This window comes from Bos mutus, chromosome 23, assembly GCF_027580195.1.
Source record: "Bos mutus isolate GX-2022 chromosome 23, NWIPB_WYAK_1.1, whole genome shotgun sequence".
Classification (NCBI taxonomy): domain Eukaryota; kingdom Metazoa; phylum Chordata; class Mammalia; order Artiodactyla; family Bovidae; genus Bos; species Bos mutus.
The window spans coordinates 1,733,243-1,745,057 of NC_091639.1; positions in this window are offsets into that span (position 1 = coordinate 1,733,243).

Below are 11,815 nucleotides of genomic sequence, written 5' to 3' on the forward strand. Positions count from 1 at the left end.
TGGGATTCACCGGCCCAGCTGCGCCTGTGTGTCAGAGTCATAGCTGAGGACAGAAGCTGAGGCTCCGCCAGAGTGCGAGTGAAAGTCACTGAGTCATGTCCGACTCTGCGACCCCATGGACTGTGTGGTCATGTATAGTATTCTGCAGGCCAGAATGCTGGAGTGGGTAGTCTTTCCCTTCTACAGGGGAATCTTCCCAACCCAGGGATTGAACCCAGGTCTCCCGAACTGCAGGCAGATTCTTTTTCAGCTGAGCTAATCAGCAGTTAAAAAGCGGAAAGGGCACCTAGCCAGGAAGACTGAGGAGGAGAAGGGCAGGTGGAAGCTGGACTGTAGTGTCCAGAAGGGGCCGGTACTGTCTGCTTTAATTGAGGAGGAAGTGGAGAGTTAGGAGGGTGAGGGGCTGCTCCTCACCACAGATCAACACTGCCCTACAAGCCCCAGAATCGGGGAATCCGAGGGAGAGGGAGGAGGGAGAGGGAGGAGGGAGAGGGAGCATGCTGGCCGGAGCCGCAGGAACTGGAAGGAAGGTTGTGTTCTAAGGACAGAATGGAGAGGAGCGTGTCGCTTGCCTTCTGAATGGTGACAATCAGAAACAACTGTAAAATATTAGGAAATTAGGAAAATCTAAACCGGAAAATGATTATTTTGTCAAGAGTACAAGAGCCAGGGTTCCCTGGTAGTTTAGCTGGTAAAGAATCTGCCTGCAATGCAGCAGACCCTGATTTGATTCCTGGATTGGGAAGATCCGCTGGAGAAGGGAATGGCTACCCACTCCAGTATTCTTGGGCTTCCCTGGTGGCTCAGCTGGTAAAGAATCCACCTGCAATACGGGAGACCTGGGTTCCATCCCTGGGTTGGGAAGATCCCCTGGAGAAGGGAATGGCTACCCACTGCAGTATTCTGGCCTGCAGAATTCCACGGACAGAGGAACCTGGCTGGCTATGGTGCCTGGGGTCACAAAGAGTTAGACACAACTGAGCAACTTCCACTTTCACAAGAGCAAAGCAAAGTAACCCTGCTTTTTCTAGCTTGGTAAGTATTTGTCATTATTTTAGGTCCTTAATCTAGTGGCTCAGATGAAACTTGTACTTTCCAGCTGTACATGTCAACCCAGCATCTGAAAGACAGGTGCCCACAGCAAGGTCTGTGAGGCACAGAGGGGCTTTACCTGGGCTTGAATCACCTGAAACCTGGAAGAGGTCCTTCAGAATCTGGGTCTCACCATTTTACTGGATCCAGTTATTCACTTGTCATCTATTTTGCAGTTATGCTCTCACTTAAAATCTGAGTTAAATTAAGGGAATCTTGTTACTCAAGATTTTTTAACATTGCTGATCATAAAATTTTAAGAAATAGTGAAATAACTGAATAGAAGGTCCCCCACCCTTACTTTTTTCTCTTTCCTTTTCTTATCTAGAGACACTCACTTTCTCTGGAATCACCTGGGTGACTCATGTCACAAGAAGTGAAGAGCAAGATGAGCCAGGGCCCGCTGTCCAGGATGGGGCCCGCCACCGGGCAGCGTCACGGAAGGGAGCTGGGTGAATCTTCGTGAGAAGCTCCAAGAACTGCCTCCTCAAATGCCAAGAGAGACCTAGTGGTTTGATCAGAGCAGTCCTCACCGGGCCCTGCAGCAACGAATCTGCCAAAACTAAACGAACAAAAGCTGTGGCAAGCAGGGCTCAGCTGTTACTAGGCCAATTTCCGCCAAGACCGCCCAGATGCTGCCACCCCAGCAGGTGGTGCCCTGGGGACGGGGCCTGAAATGGGACCTGCTCTGTAGGGCATGGGCTTGGAGGTTCAGGGGGGTGCCTTCTTGGCCAGGCCTAGTGCTCCGGGAGCGGGATGGCCTTGAAGACTTGCTGGGTTTCCCACAAAGGGCAGGAGGTTACATTCCAAAATGCAAGCTTGCGTCTGTTGACCTGAAGCAAACAGACCGCAGGTGTTTCTGCAGCAAAGTTGGGTTTATTCAATTCGGGATCAGCAGGGAATTGCACTTAAGGCTCTCTGCCGTGGCGGCCACATGCAAGACCCCACCCGGCAAGGGAAGGAGCAGCTTTCATAGAGGGGACACGGGCCGGGCCGGCTGGGTAAACAGAGCCTGGGCTTCTCACGGTGGAGTCCTGGCGGGGAGGAAGGGGACTGTCCCTTCCACTGTGGGGCTCCGCTGTGGCTGCAGGGCGAGAGCGCCCCCTGCTGGACCCCTGTCTGTCTACCCAGGGTTTCCATTCATTAAAGTTTCACAGGCGTCCGGACGGAAGCCAAAAGGGACATGAGATACGCATTTTTCCTTATTCCTGCTTGGGGAGGGTGCTCAGAACATTTTCCTTCTTTCTAAAGAAAGCAAGCACTTTCAGCACATTCCAGGTGCCCATGCGCCCGTAGGTCGCCCACCCGCCAGCCCCTCGTCAGGAGGGGACAGAGCGCAACGCGGGCGGGAAGTGCTCTGCCTTGGCCTCGGGGCCGCCCTCCCCTCCCCGCCAAGTCGCAGCAGCGCACGCACTGCCCCCGCTTCCGGGGCTCCCCGACTCCAAAGGCAGCGCGGACCTGCGCGAGGACCTGGGGCCGCTCCTCCTGTGAGCCGTCTGGGCCGCGGCCAGCCCTGGGCTCGTCTACAGACTATTCTCAGATGACGCGTGACTGCGTCGCCCTCAATGACTTTTTACCTGAACACCCAGAATTCATGAAATGCCCACGGTGACAACACCAGCCGGTGCGACAACTAATTATTTCATTCATCCCACAAACTTTTTTTTTTTAATGTGTAACTTACAGAACTTCTCTTTTATTCTTTTTCATTTTATTTATTCTGCCACATGGAGTCTTAGTTGCTGTGTGCAGGGTTGCCCCCGAGGTGGGTGGGATCTTAGTTCCCCAACCAGGGATTGAACCCGAGTTCTCTGCGTTGAAAGGCAGATTCTTCACCACGGGACCCCCAGGGAAGGCCCCCTTCCACAGCCTGCTATTGAGTACCCGCTGTAGGCCAGGAGCTGCCCTGGGGTCTGGGGACGCCATGGTAAGAGACATAGTCCCGGCCTCAGGATACCAGATAGATATTGTGAGATAGTAGAAAAATACGTGATTTGTGTCTGCCACCAGCCCCTGGCACAGAGTCCCTGAAACTCTGGTAATTTTCTAAGTGATAAGAACACTGGGAGTGTCTTGGTCTCTGACCCCAGCTGCTGACATGGAGCTCCTGGAACCCGTGTAATTTCCTGGTTGATGGGAGTGTCTTCAGTTCTCATGAGATGACTCTGGGTGGAGCTCCTGCATGAGGGCTGCTCCCCAGAAAGACCAAGCCATGATGAGAAGCTTGGAAACTTCAGCCTCACCCCCACATTCTCTTGAGAAGGGAGAAGGTCTGAAAATGGAGTTAATAATTGATCAAGCCTCTGCACATAAAATCCGAATAGTGTGGGGCCTGGAGAGCTTCCAGATGGATGAACACATTCACATGGGGAGGGGACGCACCCTAAGTCCATGGGGACACAGACTCTTGGGACCCACCCAGACCTCACCGTGGGTGGCTCTTTATTAGTGTCCTTTATCACATGCTTTAGTAAACAGGTAAAGATGAGTAAGCCTTTCACTGAGTTCTAGGAGCCATTCTAGCAAGTTAATCAAGCCTCAGGAGGGGGCCGTGGGAACCTCTGATTTGTTGTCATATCAGACAGGAGCCCTGGGTCACCTGCGACAGACTGGTACTTGGGGGACAAGCGAGCGGCCTTGCGGGGCTGAGCCCTTAGCCTCTGGGATCTGACCCTGTCTCCAGGTACAAAGTGTCGGAATCGACTTAAACTGTAGGACACCCAGCTGGTGTCGTGAGAACTGACTGGTATGGGAAAGCCTTCCACGCATTTGGTCACCAGAAGAGTCAGCAGGGAAGTGCTTTGTGTGAGGAATAAGGAAGAGAGACCCTGGGAGGGAGGAACTGGGTTCTTCCCCATTTAGGGAAAGACTGAACTGAGGTTTTTCCTCTCACAGACATGCAAATAAACGGCATTTGACGTGGTGTGGCTTAGCAACTAAACCACAGTGCTGTGATGACGCTGCGTTTGAGGGGCAGCGTGAGTAGACACAGCAAGAAGCCTGGCTGGAGACTCAGCGAGGGGTCCTGAACCCACTGCCCTCAGTGGAGATGCGAAGAGGAGGATGAGCCCAGAGGCCCGCACAGGAGGAGGGGCTTCCAAACCAGCGATGGGAAAACGGAAAAGTGCACGTGGCTGGGGAGACACACAAGTCACTACTGCTGGGCCACAAATATGAGGCAGTTCGGGCCGGACACCTACAAAGGGCCTCGTCTGTCAGCCTACACGTGTGTATTTTGTCTGACGGGCAGCGGGAGTCCCTGGAGGATTCCGAGCGCTGGGGTCACACAGCAGAGAGGTGCATCGGGAAGATGGCTCTGCAGCAGCGCGGGGTGGGGAGGCGGAGGTTTGCTCCCTGGGCGCGGGGTGTCCGTGCAGCGATGCTTCAGAGGAAAGGCGGCAGGCGGTGAGCAGGGCCGTGCCTGGGGCCTGGGGCCTGGAAGGAAGAGCTGATGAGGGCAACCTGGTCAGGCCCGGAGTTGCTGGAAGGAGGGAGGGGAAGGAGGCTCCAGCGGGACTTTCAGACTGCCAACACACGGGCAGATGAATGGCGGAGACATTACACTAAACTCGTTTCACTTCTCCCTGGGAACAAAAGGCGTTCGCAGAGCCTGATCATTAGCTTCTGTTCCTAAGGTCTGGGAAAAACACAGGCAATGTACATTTGCACTGAGGCAGAACACGTAACATCAGCATAAGAGTCTCCACTTAAAGCCTCTTTATTTAAAAAGCCCAATGTGAATTAAAAATGCACACATATGTATCTTTGGGATGACTGCTCAAGATCATGGCTTATAATTGGTAGGGCTTTGCTCTTAAACACTTCCTTATTTCAGGTTTAACCAGAAAGAAGTAGTTATGGAAGTGAGAATGAATGAACCAGTCTCCCTGGAACACAGTTCCCATAAGGGCAGGAGAAGCAGCTTATTTAGAGGTTAGGTGAGAAAGAGTCAAAAGGAAGATTGAGTAGAATGCTAAAATTTTTTGAAATTATTAATAATTCTACAATTATTTACACTTTTAAAATTATTAATTTGAATTAATAAGTTATCTGTTTAAAATTCATGAAATTTTAAAAATTATGAATAATTCTACAAGCAACAGGAAGACATTCGCGCTTTTTGAGTATTGTGTGACAAGGAAAAGCAATGATTTAGGAAACATAATTACCATAATATTTGGAACGACCAGAATATGGGCAAGTCTATCACAGGAAATAAATTAAGAAACTGTTACATCATTATGAGGTCGTATGGGCCTGAATTAAATTACACATAATTCTTGACTCCTCAAGTTCCCTCACTGACTCCCCACAAACCAAATATCTCACTTCAATGTTAAGTTTTTTTAAAAAGGAAAAGGAAAACCTCCCAACAGATTCCAGGACCAGTAGCCCACTGGCAAATTCTCACACTAACCCTTCCCAAATTCTTACAGGAAACCGGGTGGGGAGGACTTGTGAACTCACAGGCCAACACCAAAGTAAGACACAGACGCCAGGGGAAAGTACAATTACAGGACAATATTCCGTATGAATATTGATGCAAAAGCCTCAGCAAGACACTAGCAAATCGCATCCAACAAGATATTAAAAGGACTACACATCATGACCACGAGGGACTTAGTCCAGGACACAATGGTGACTCAACATAAGAGAGGCTATCACTGCCACACGTCACAGGAATAGTATGAAGAGGGGAAAAAACACACACGATCATTTTGTGAAAACAAATAAGAGAAACCTCGTTTAAAACATCTATGGTCAACTGATTTCATTCAATGGGGGACGGGTGTTCTCTTCCGTAGGTGATTCTGAACAACTGGATTTCCATACTCAAGGATGAAGTTCTCCCCATACAAAAAAAACTCAAAATTGATCAAAAACCTAAATATAAGAACTAAACTATAAAACTGTTAGAAGAAAACACAGGAGTGAATGTCCAGGACCTTTGGACTTGGCAATGGGCTCTTAGATATGACACCAAAAATTCAAGATAAACACACAAAAATAGATATATTGGATTTCATCAAAATTGAAAAGCTGCATGTGTCTAAGGACATTATCAAGAAAGTAAGGGACGCCGGAAACCAAGCTTGAATTAAGGGCCACCCACGATGCACACAGGCACAGGAGTGCTGCGCGCTCAGTGCTCTGAGTCACGTTCATGCACGTCAGAGGCTGCTCCCGCCCCTACGAGCCTCTACTGTTGCAGGGAATGTGGTTTGGGCTGATGTTCTTTTTTTTAACCTTATGAGAAATGAACAACCTCCTACGTCCCTGCACCCCCTTTCAGCCCTATCACTGGGGACACTTATCTTTAATTCAGTATCATAGTTTAAGGTGGGCTCTCGAGCTAGGGTGCTTTGCACCTTTACTAGACTCTTTGGACCTCAGTTTTCTCATCTGTGAAATGGAAATAACAATAGAAACTGCATTGGGTGCTGCTGTTGGGACTAAGTCAGCTAATCCACATAAAGAACGCAGCACACTGCGGGCATTCAGTAAGCGCTGTGTTGATGCTAATGGCACGAACCCACTGTTCTTATTTCTAGTAATTACTCAGAAATATCAAGTGCCATTCTAGCTTGTCCTTGAATAGCAGAGGGACTTATTCAATTCACATCCTCTCATCCAACACTCATCACTGAGTCATGAAGTAGGAAGACAAGTCATAGAACAGAATTCTGCTCGAATATCTTTGCAATTCCAGTAGTACGCTTGAAAGTACCCTTTACTTTTAATTTTCAGTCAAACTCTCACTCACCATAGATCACTGTGTACCGTGAGAGCCTAATATCTCTATTCCTACAGTTGCCAAAACACGATTGGTTTGGGGTAAAAACATGGAGTTATAGGTTTGCTTGGGTCCAAGCACATGCAAAAGTAATTTCAAAAAGCATGTTGAATTTGCCAGTATTTGATTGTCAACTAACTGCTGAATTGTTCAGTCGCTCAGTCATGCCCCACTCTTTGCGACCCCATGGACTGCAGCATGCCAGGCTTCCCTGTCCTTCACTATCTCCTGGAGTTTGCTCAAACTCATGTCCATTGAGCCGATGATTTAAAATAAGTTAAAATATGAGATGCCTGTGTTCTCGTTTTTAATGAGTCAATTATTCATGGCATGACTGGCCATTTAACATCAAAAACCTAGTTAGTCACAGAGTTTTTTACTTGAATCTGGTCTCCAGATTACCATTTTGTTAGGACATTATCCACGTACAACTTATTAATGAAAAAGCCAGTTCATGACATGTTGCCATTAGAATCCCAGCCATAGCATTTGAGGAATCAAGATGGATCACTCTTGACAAGCAGCAGGTCTTCCCAAAATACCACAGGAAGTGAAAGTTCTCAGAAACCAGGGGTTTTGTAAGGGAATCATCATAATAGCTAATTTCCTAACGAAACTGGCCAGGTCGATGTCTTCTAGTTACATTTGAGAAAAGCCACTATGTTGCTTCTTGAAATTTCCGGGTTTGGATGATCTTCAAAGGGAGACAAGGGACACCCTGAAAACACAAGACATCTGCTAATCCTGAAATATCCAAAGAAACCTGAAGAGATTCAGACAACCAGCCTGTTCCCTGAGCAAAGACAATGCCTCCAACCATCTTCCAAGTCTTATCCTGGGGAACTCAGCAGCAAGCTAGAAGCAACTATCAGTTCAGTTCAGGTCAATCGCTCAGTCGTGTCCGACTCTTTGTGACCCCATGAATCGCAGCACGCCAGGCCTCCCTGTTCATCACCATCTCCCAGAGTTCACTCAAACTCACGTCCAACGAGTCAGTGATGCCATCCAGCCATCTTATCCTCTGTCATCCCCTTCTCCTCCTGCCCCCAATCCCTCCCAGCATCAGTCTTTTCCAATGAGTCAACTCTTCGCATCATGCCAAAGTACTGGAGTTTCAGCTTTAGCATCAGTCCTTCCAATGAACACCCAGGGCTGATCTCCTTTAGAATGGACTGGTTGGATCTCCTTGCAGCCCAAGGGACTCTCAAGAGTCTTCTCCAACACCGCAGGTCAAAAGCATCAATTCTTCGGCGCTCAGCTTTCTTCACAGTCCAACTCTCACATCCATACCTGACCACAGGAAAAACCGTAGCCTTGACGAGACTGACCTTTGTTGGCAAAGTAATGTCTCTGCTTTTGAATAGGCTATCTAGGTTGGTCATAACTTTCCTTCCAAGGAGTAAGCGTCTTTTAATTTCATGGCTTCATTCACCATCTGCAGTGATTTTGGAGCCCCCCCAAAATAAAGTCTGTCACTGTTTCCACTGTTTCCCCATCTATTTCTTATGAAGTGATGGGACCAGATGCCATGATCTTCGTTTTCTGAATGTTGAGCTTTAAGCCAACTTTTTCACTCTCCTCTTTCACTTTCATCAAGAGAAGTAACTATAAGAGGGAACTAAGAAAAAGCCTGGTTAATTGCTTTTAGAGGAATAGGACCCTCCCCCCAAAAGTGAAAGACAACCTACAGAATGGGAGAAAATGCAGATTATAAATCTGATAACATCCAGAATATATACAGAGCTCCTATTATTCAACAACAAATAGACAAACAACCCAATTACATAATAGACAAAGGATTTGTATAGCTATTTCATCAAAGGTAAACAAATGGCCAGTGAGCACAAGAAAAGCTTCTGAACATCATTAGTCACCAGGGAAAAGCAGAACAAAACCACAGTGAGACAGTACGAAAACCACTAGGGCAGCTACAACAACAATAAAAAAAGCAACATAACAAATGCTGATGAGAAATGTAGTGAAGTCAATCGGAATGTAAAGCCGTGGACGTGACGTGTTAGTCTCCCGGTCGTGTCTGACTCTTTGCAACTTCATGGACTGTAGCCAGTCCATGGAATTCTCCAGGCAAGAAACTGGAGTGGATTGCCAGATCCTACTCCAAAACAGTGGAACCACTGTGAAAGCCGGTTTGGCAGCTCCTTAAAAAGCAAAATCGTTACTACATGACACTGCAATGTTGCTCCTTGGCATACACCCAAAAGATGTTTAAAAGGGGCTCAGACACTTGTGCACCAATAATTATTTCAGCATTATTCACAACAGCCAAATGACCCAAGTGTCCACCAACCTGTGAAAGGTTAAAACAACATGAACGGATAAAACGTGGTATATGCATAAAATAAAATATTAGTCAGCAGTAAAAGGGAGTGAAGTTCTGATACGTGTTACGATATGGATGAACCTTGAAAACATTAGGCTAAGTGAAGGAACCCAGTCACAAAAGGCTGCCTGTTGTATGATTCCACTTGTATGAAATACCTAGAAAAGGCAAATTCACAGAAAGCAGAAAGATTATCGGTGCAGAACCTGGGTGGGGAGTGGGGAGTTTGGAGGTACTGCCTAAGGATTACTGAGTTTCTGTTCGGGGTGAAGAAAAATTTTCAGAAATAAAAATAGTGACATTGCATAGCATTATGAATGTAATTAATGCCACTGGATAGAATTAATGCCATTGTGTACTTACAGTGACATTGCATAGCATTATGAGTGTAATTAATGCCACTGGATAGAATTAATGCCATTGTGTACTTACAATGGTTGAAATGACAGATCTTTGTTACAGAGATTTTACCACCATAAAAAAAAAAGATTAACTAGAGGGACTTCCCTGGTGATCGGGAGATAGGATGCCACATTCCCAATGCAGGGGCCCGGGGTTTGATCCCTGGTGGGAGAATTAGATCCCACACGCCCAGCCAAGACCCAGTGCGGCCAGGCAGAGAGATGGATAAATATATTTATAAACACAACCTGAGTTCTCAGGAAGTTTGTTTCCCAAAAGAAGGCAGATGCTGTTCGTAGAGGAAAGAAAAGCTATTAAATAAAACCAAAAGGAACTACTTCTCTAGGAAAACGTTCAAGCTACTTCGATTAGTCTTAAGGTAACCCTCGGTATTAATTTTCATCTGAAACACAAAATAAGGGGCAGCTGAGGGAAAGAAGTATGCAGCTGGCTTAACTGCCTCCCCCGCCCCCAACCTGCCGGAAAGCCTAAGCCTATTTCTCCACCGCAAGAGGTGAAACGAACAGTCCACTCGTGACCCTTAGAGGTCATGCTTGCTACATCTACATTTTAATAGCACCGCCTCCTCCTTAGTCTCACGGTAGGAATGTCTTGTTTGCAGTAAATGCCAGATTAGCAGGGAATCATGTTTCTCTTCGTCAGACGGGCCCCTATCCAATCCACCGCTGGCGCTTTCACCATCCTGAAGACCCAGGCGAGGGCCTGCCGGCTGGCCAGCTGACCTTGTCCGGAGGGCGACGTCCCCTCCGCACCTGCGATTCCCGCGTGCGGCCGCCAGATGGTGCTGCCTCGTCGCGGACTAGGACCAAAGCGCGGCTGGACCCAGAAGCTCCCTGCACCTGCGAGTTTTCAGAGGCGGGGTCGCACGTTGGTCTCCTTTCCGGCCCAGCACTTCCACCCACACACCAGGGTCTAGACGGCTCCCGGGCTGGTTGCCTGCGGCTCCACGGTCACCGGGAGATCTGGCTGTTTTCCTCACACCACCCTGGTGGCTCAGTGGTTAAGAATCTGCCTGTCAAGTGGGAGATGCAGGTTCCATCCCTGGGTTGGGAAGATGCCCTGGAGGAGGAAATGGCAAACCAATCCAGTATTCTTGTCTGGGAAATCCCAGAGGAGGCTGGCAGGCTACAGCCCATGAGGTCGCAAGAGTTGAACACGACTTTGCATAAACAACCACAACCTCACGGCACCAAAGACGTGAACAACCCCCCTCCCAAGGGACAACAGCGTCAGTCACCCCCCTTGGAAGGTCGCCCCAGAGTCCCTGCATCCGCCTTTCTTAGTCGCAATCATTTCACGTGACTCAAAGATGATTTGCGGACATCATCTCAGTCTGACAAGAAAGAGGGAAGAAAACTAAGCCAGATCTCATCTTTGAGGACATTCTGGAACATTTGGAAATGCCTCCACAACTTTTCCCTCAGGTGAAGGTCATTCTAAAATGAAAGCGGCCTCCAGCACCTCCCAGGCTCACAAGACAAGGTGGCCTGTCCACTGCTGGCATGAGGGCATGTCACGCATAGAGGCCACATCCTCACTCTGAACCCAAGAAAGACAGCAGCCTCGGACAGACCACCCAGACGCTGCGGACGCTGCAGCTATTTGCATCAGGAAGGTTATGCTCCAAGGGGAACCAGCCTTCGCTCTCTAGGCCCATCCTGAAGGTGAAAGAGTTAGTCGCTCAGTGGTGTCCAACTCTTTGCAGCCCCATGGACCCTCTGTCCATGGAATTCTCCAGGTAAGCGTACTGGAGTGGGTTGCCATGAACATCTCCAGAGTATCTTCCTGACCCAGGGATCAAACCTGGGTCTCCTGAATTGCAAGCAGATTCTTTACCGTCTGAGCCACCAGGAGAGCCCCCAGGGCCATCCCGGGACACCAGAAATCAAGGCAGAGTTTGGGAGGGTCCTCGAGTGAGTCCCAATGGCAGGGGGGTCTACAAATGAGGTGGTGCAGGCCAGAAAGTGCTGGAAAGAGAGAAAAGAGACAGTTGGCCCAAAGTGCCCACCAGCAGCCCTCCCACACATGTCTGCAGGCTCCAGTTCGGTGCCTCTCTGCCTTCCGGGCATCTCCTTGGCCTTGAACCAGCCTGTGTGCCCTTTACCCCCAGACTCCGCAATAAGAACGTCAGGCCAGACCACAGAACAACGCCACCGCCTGAACGA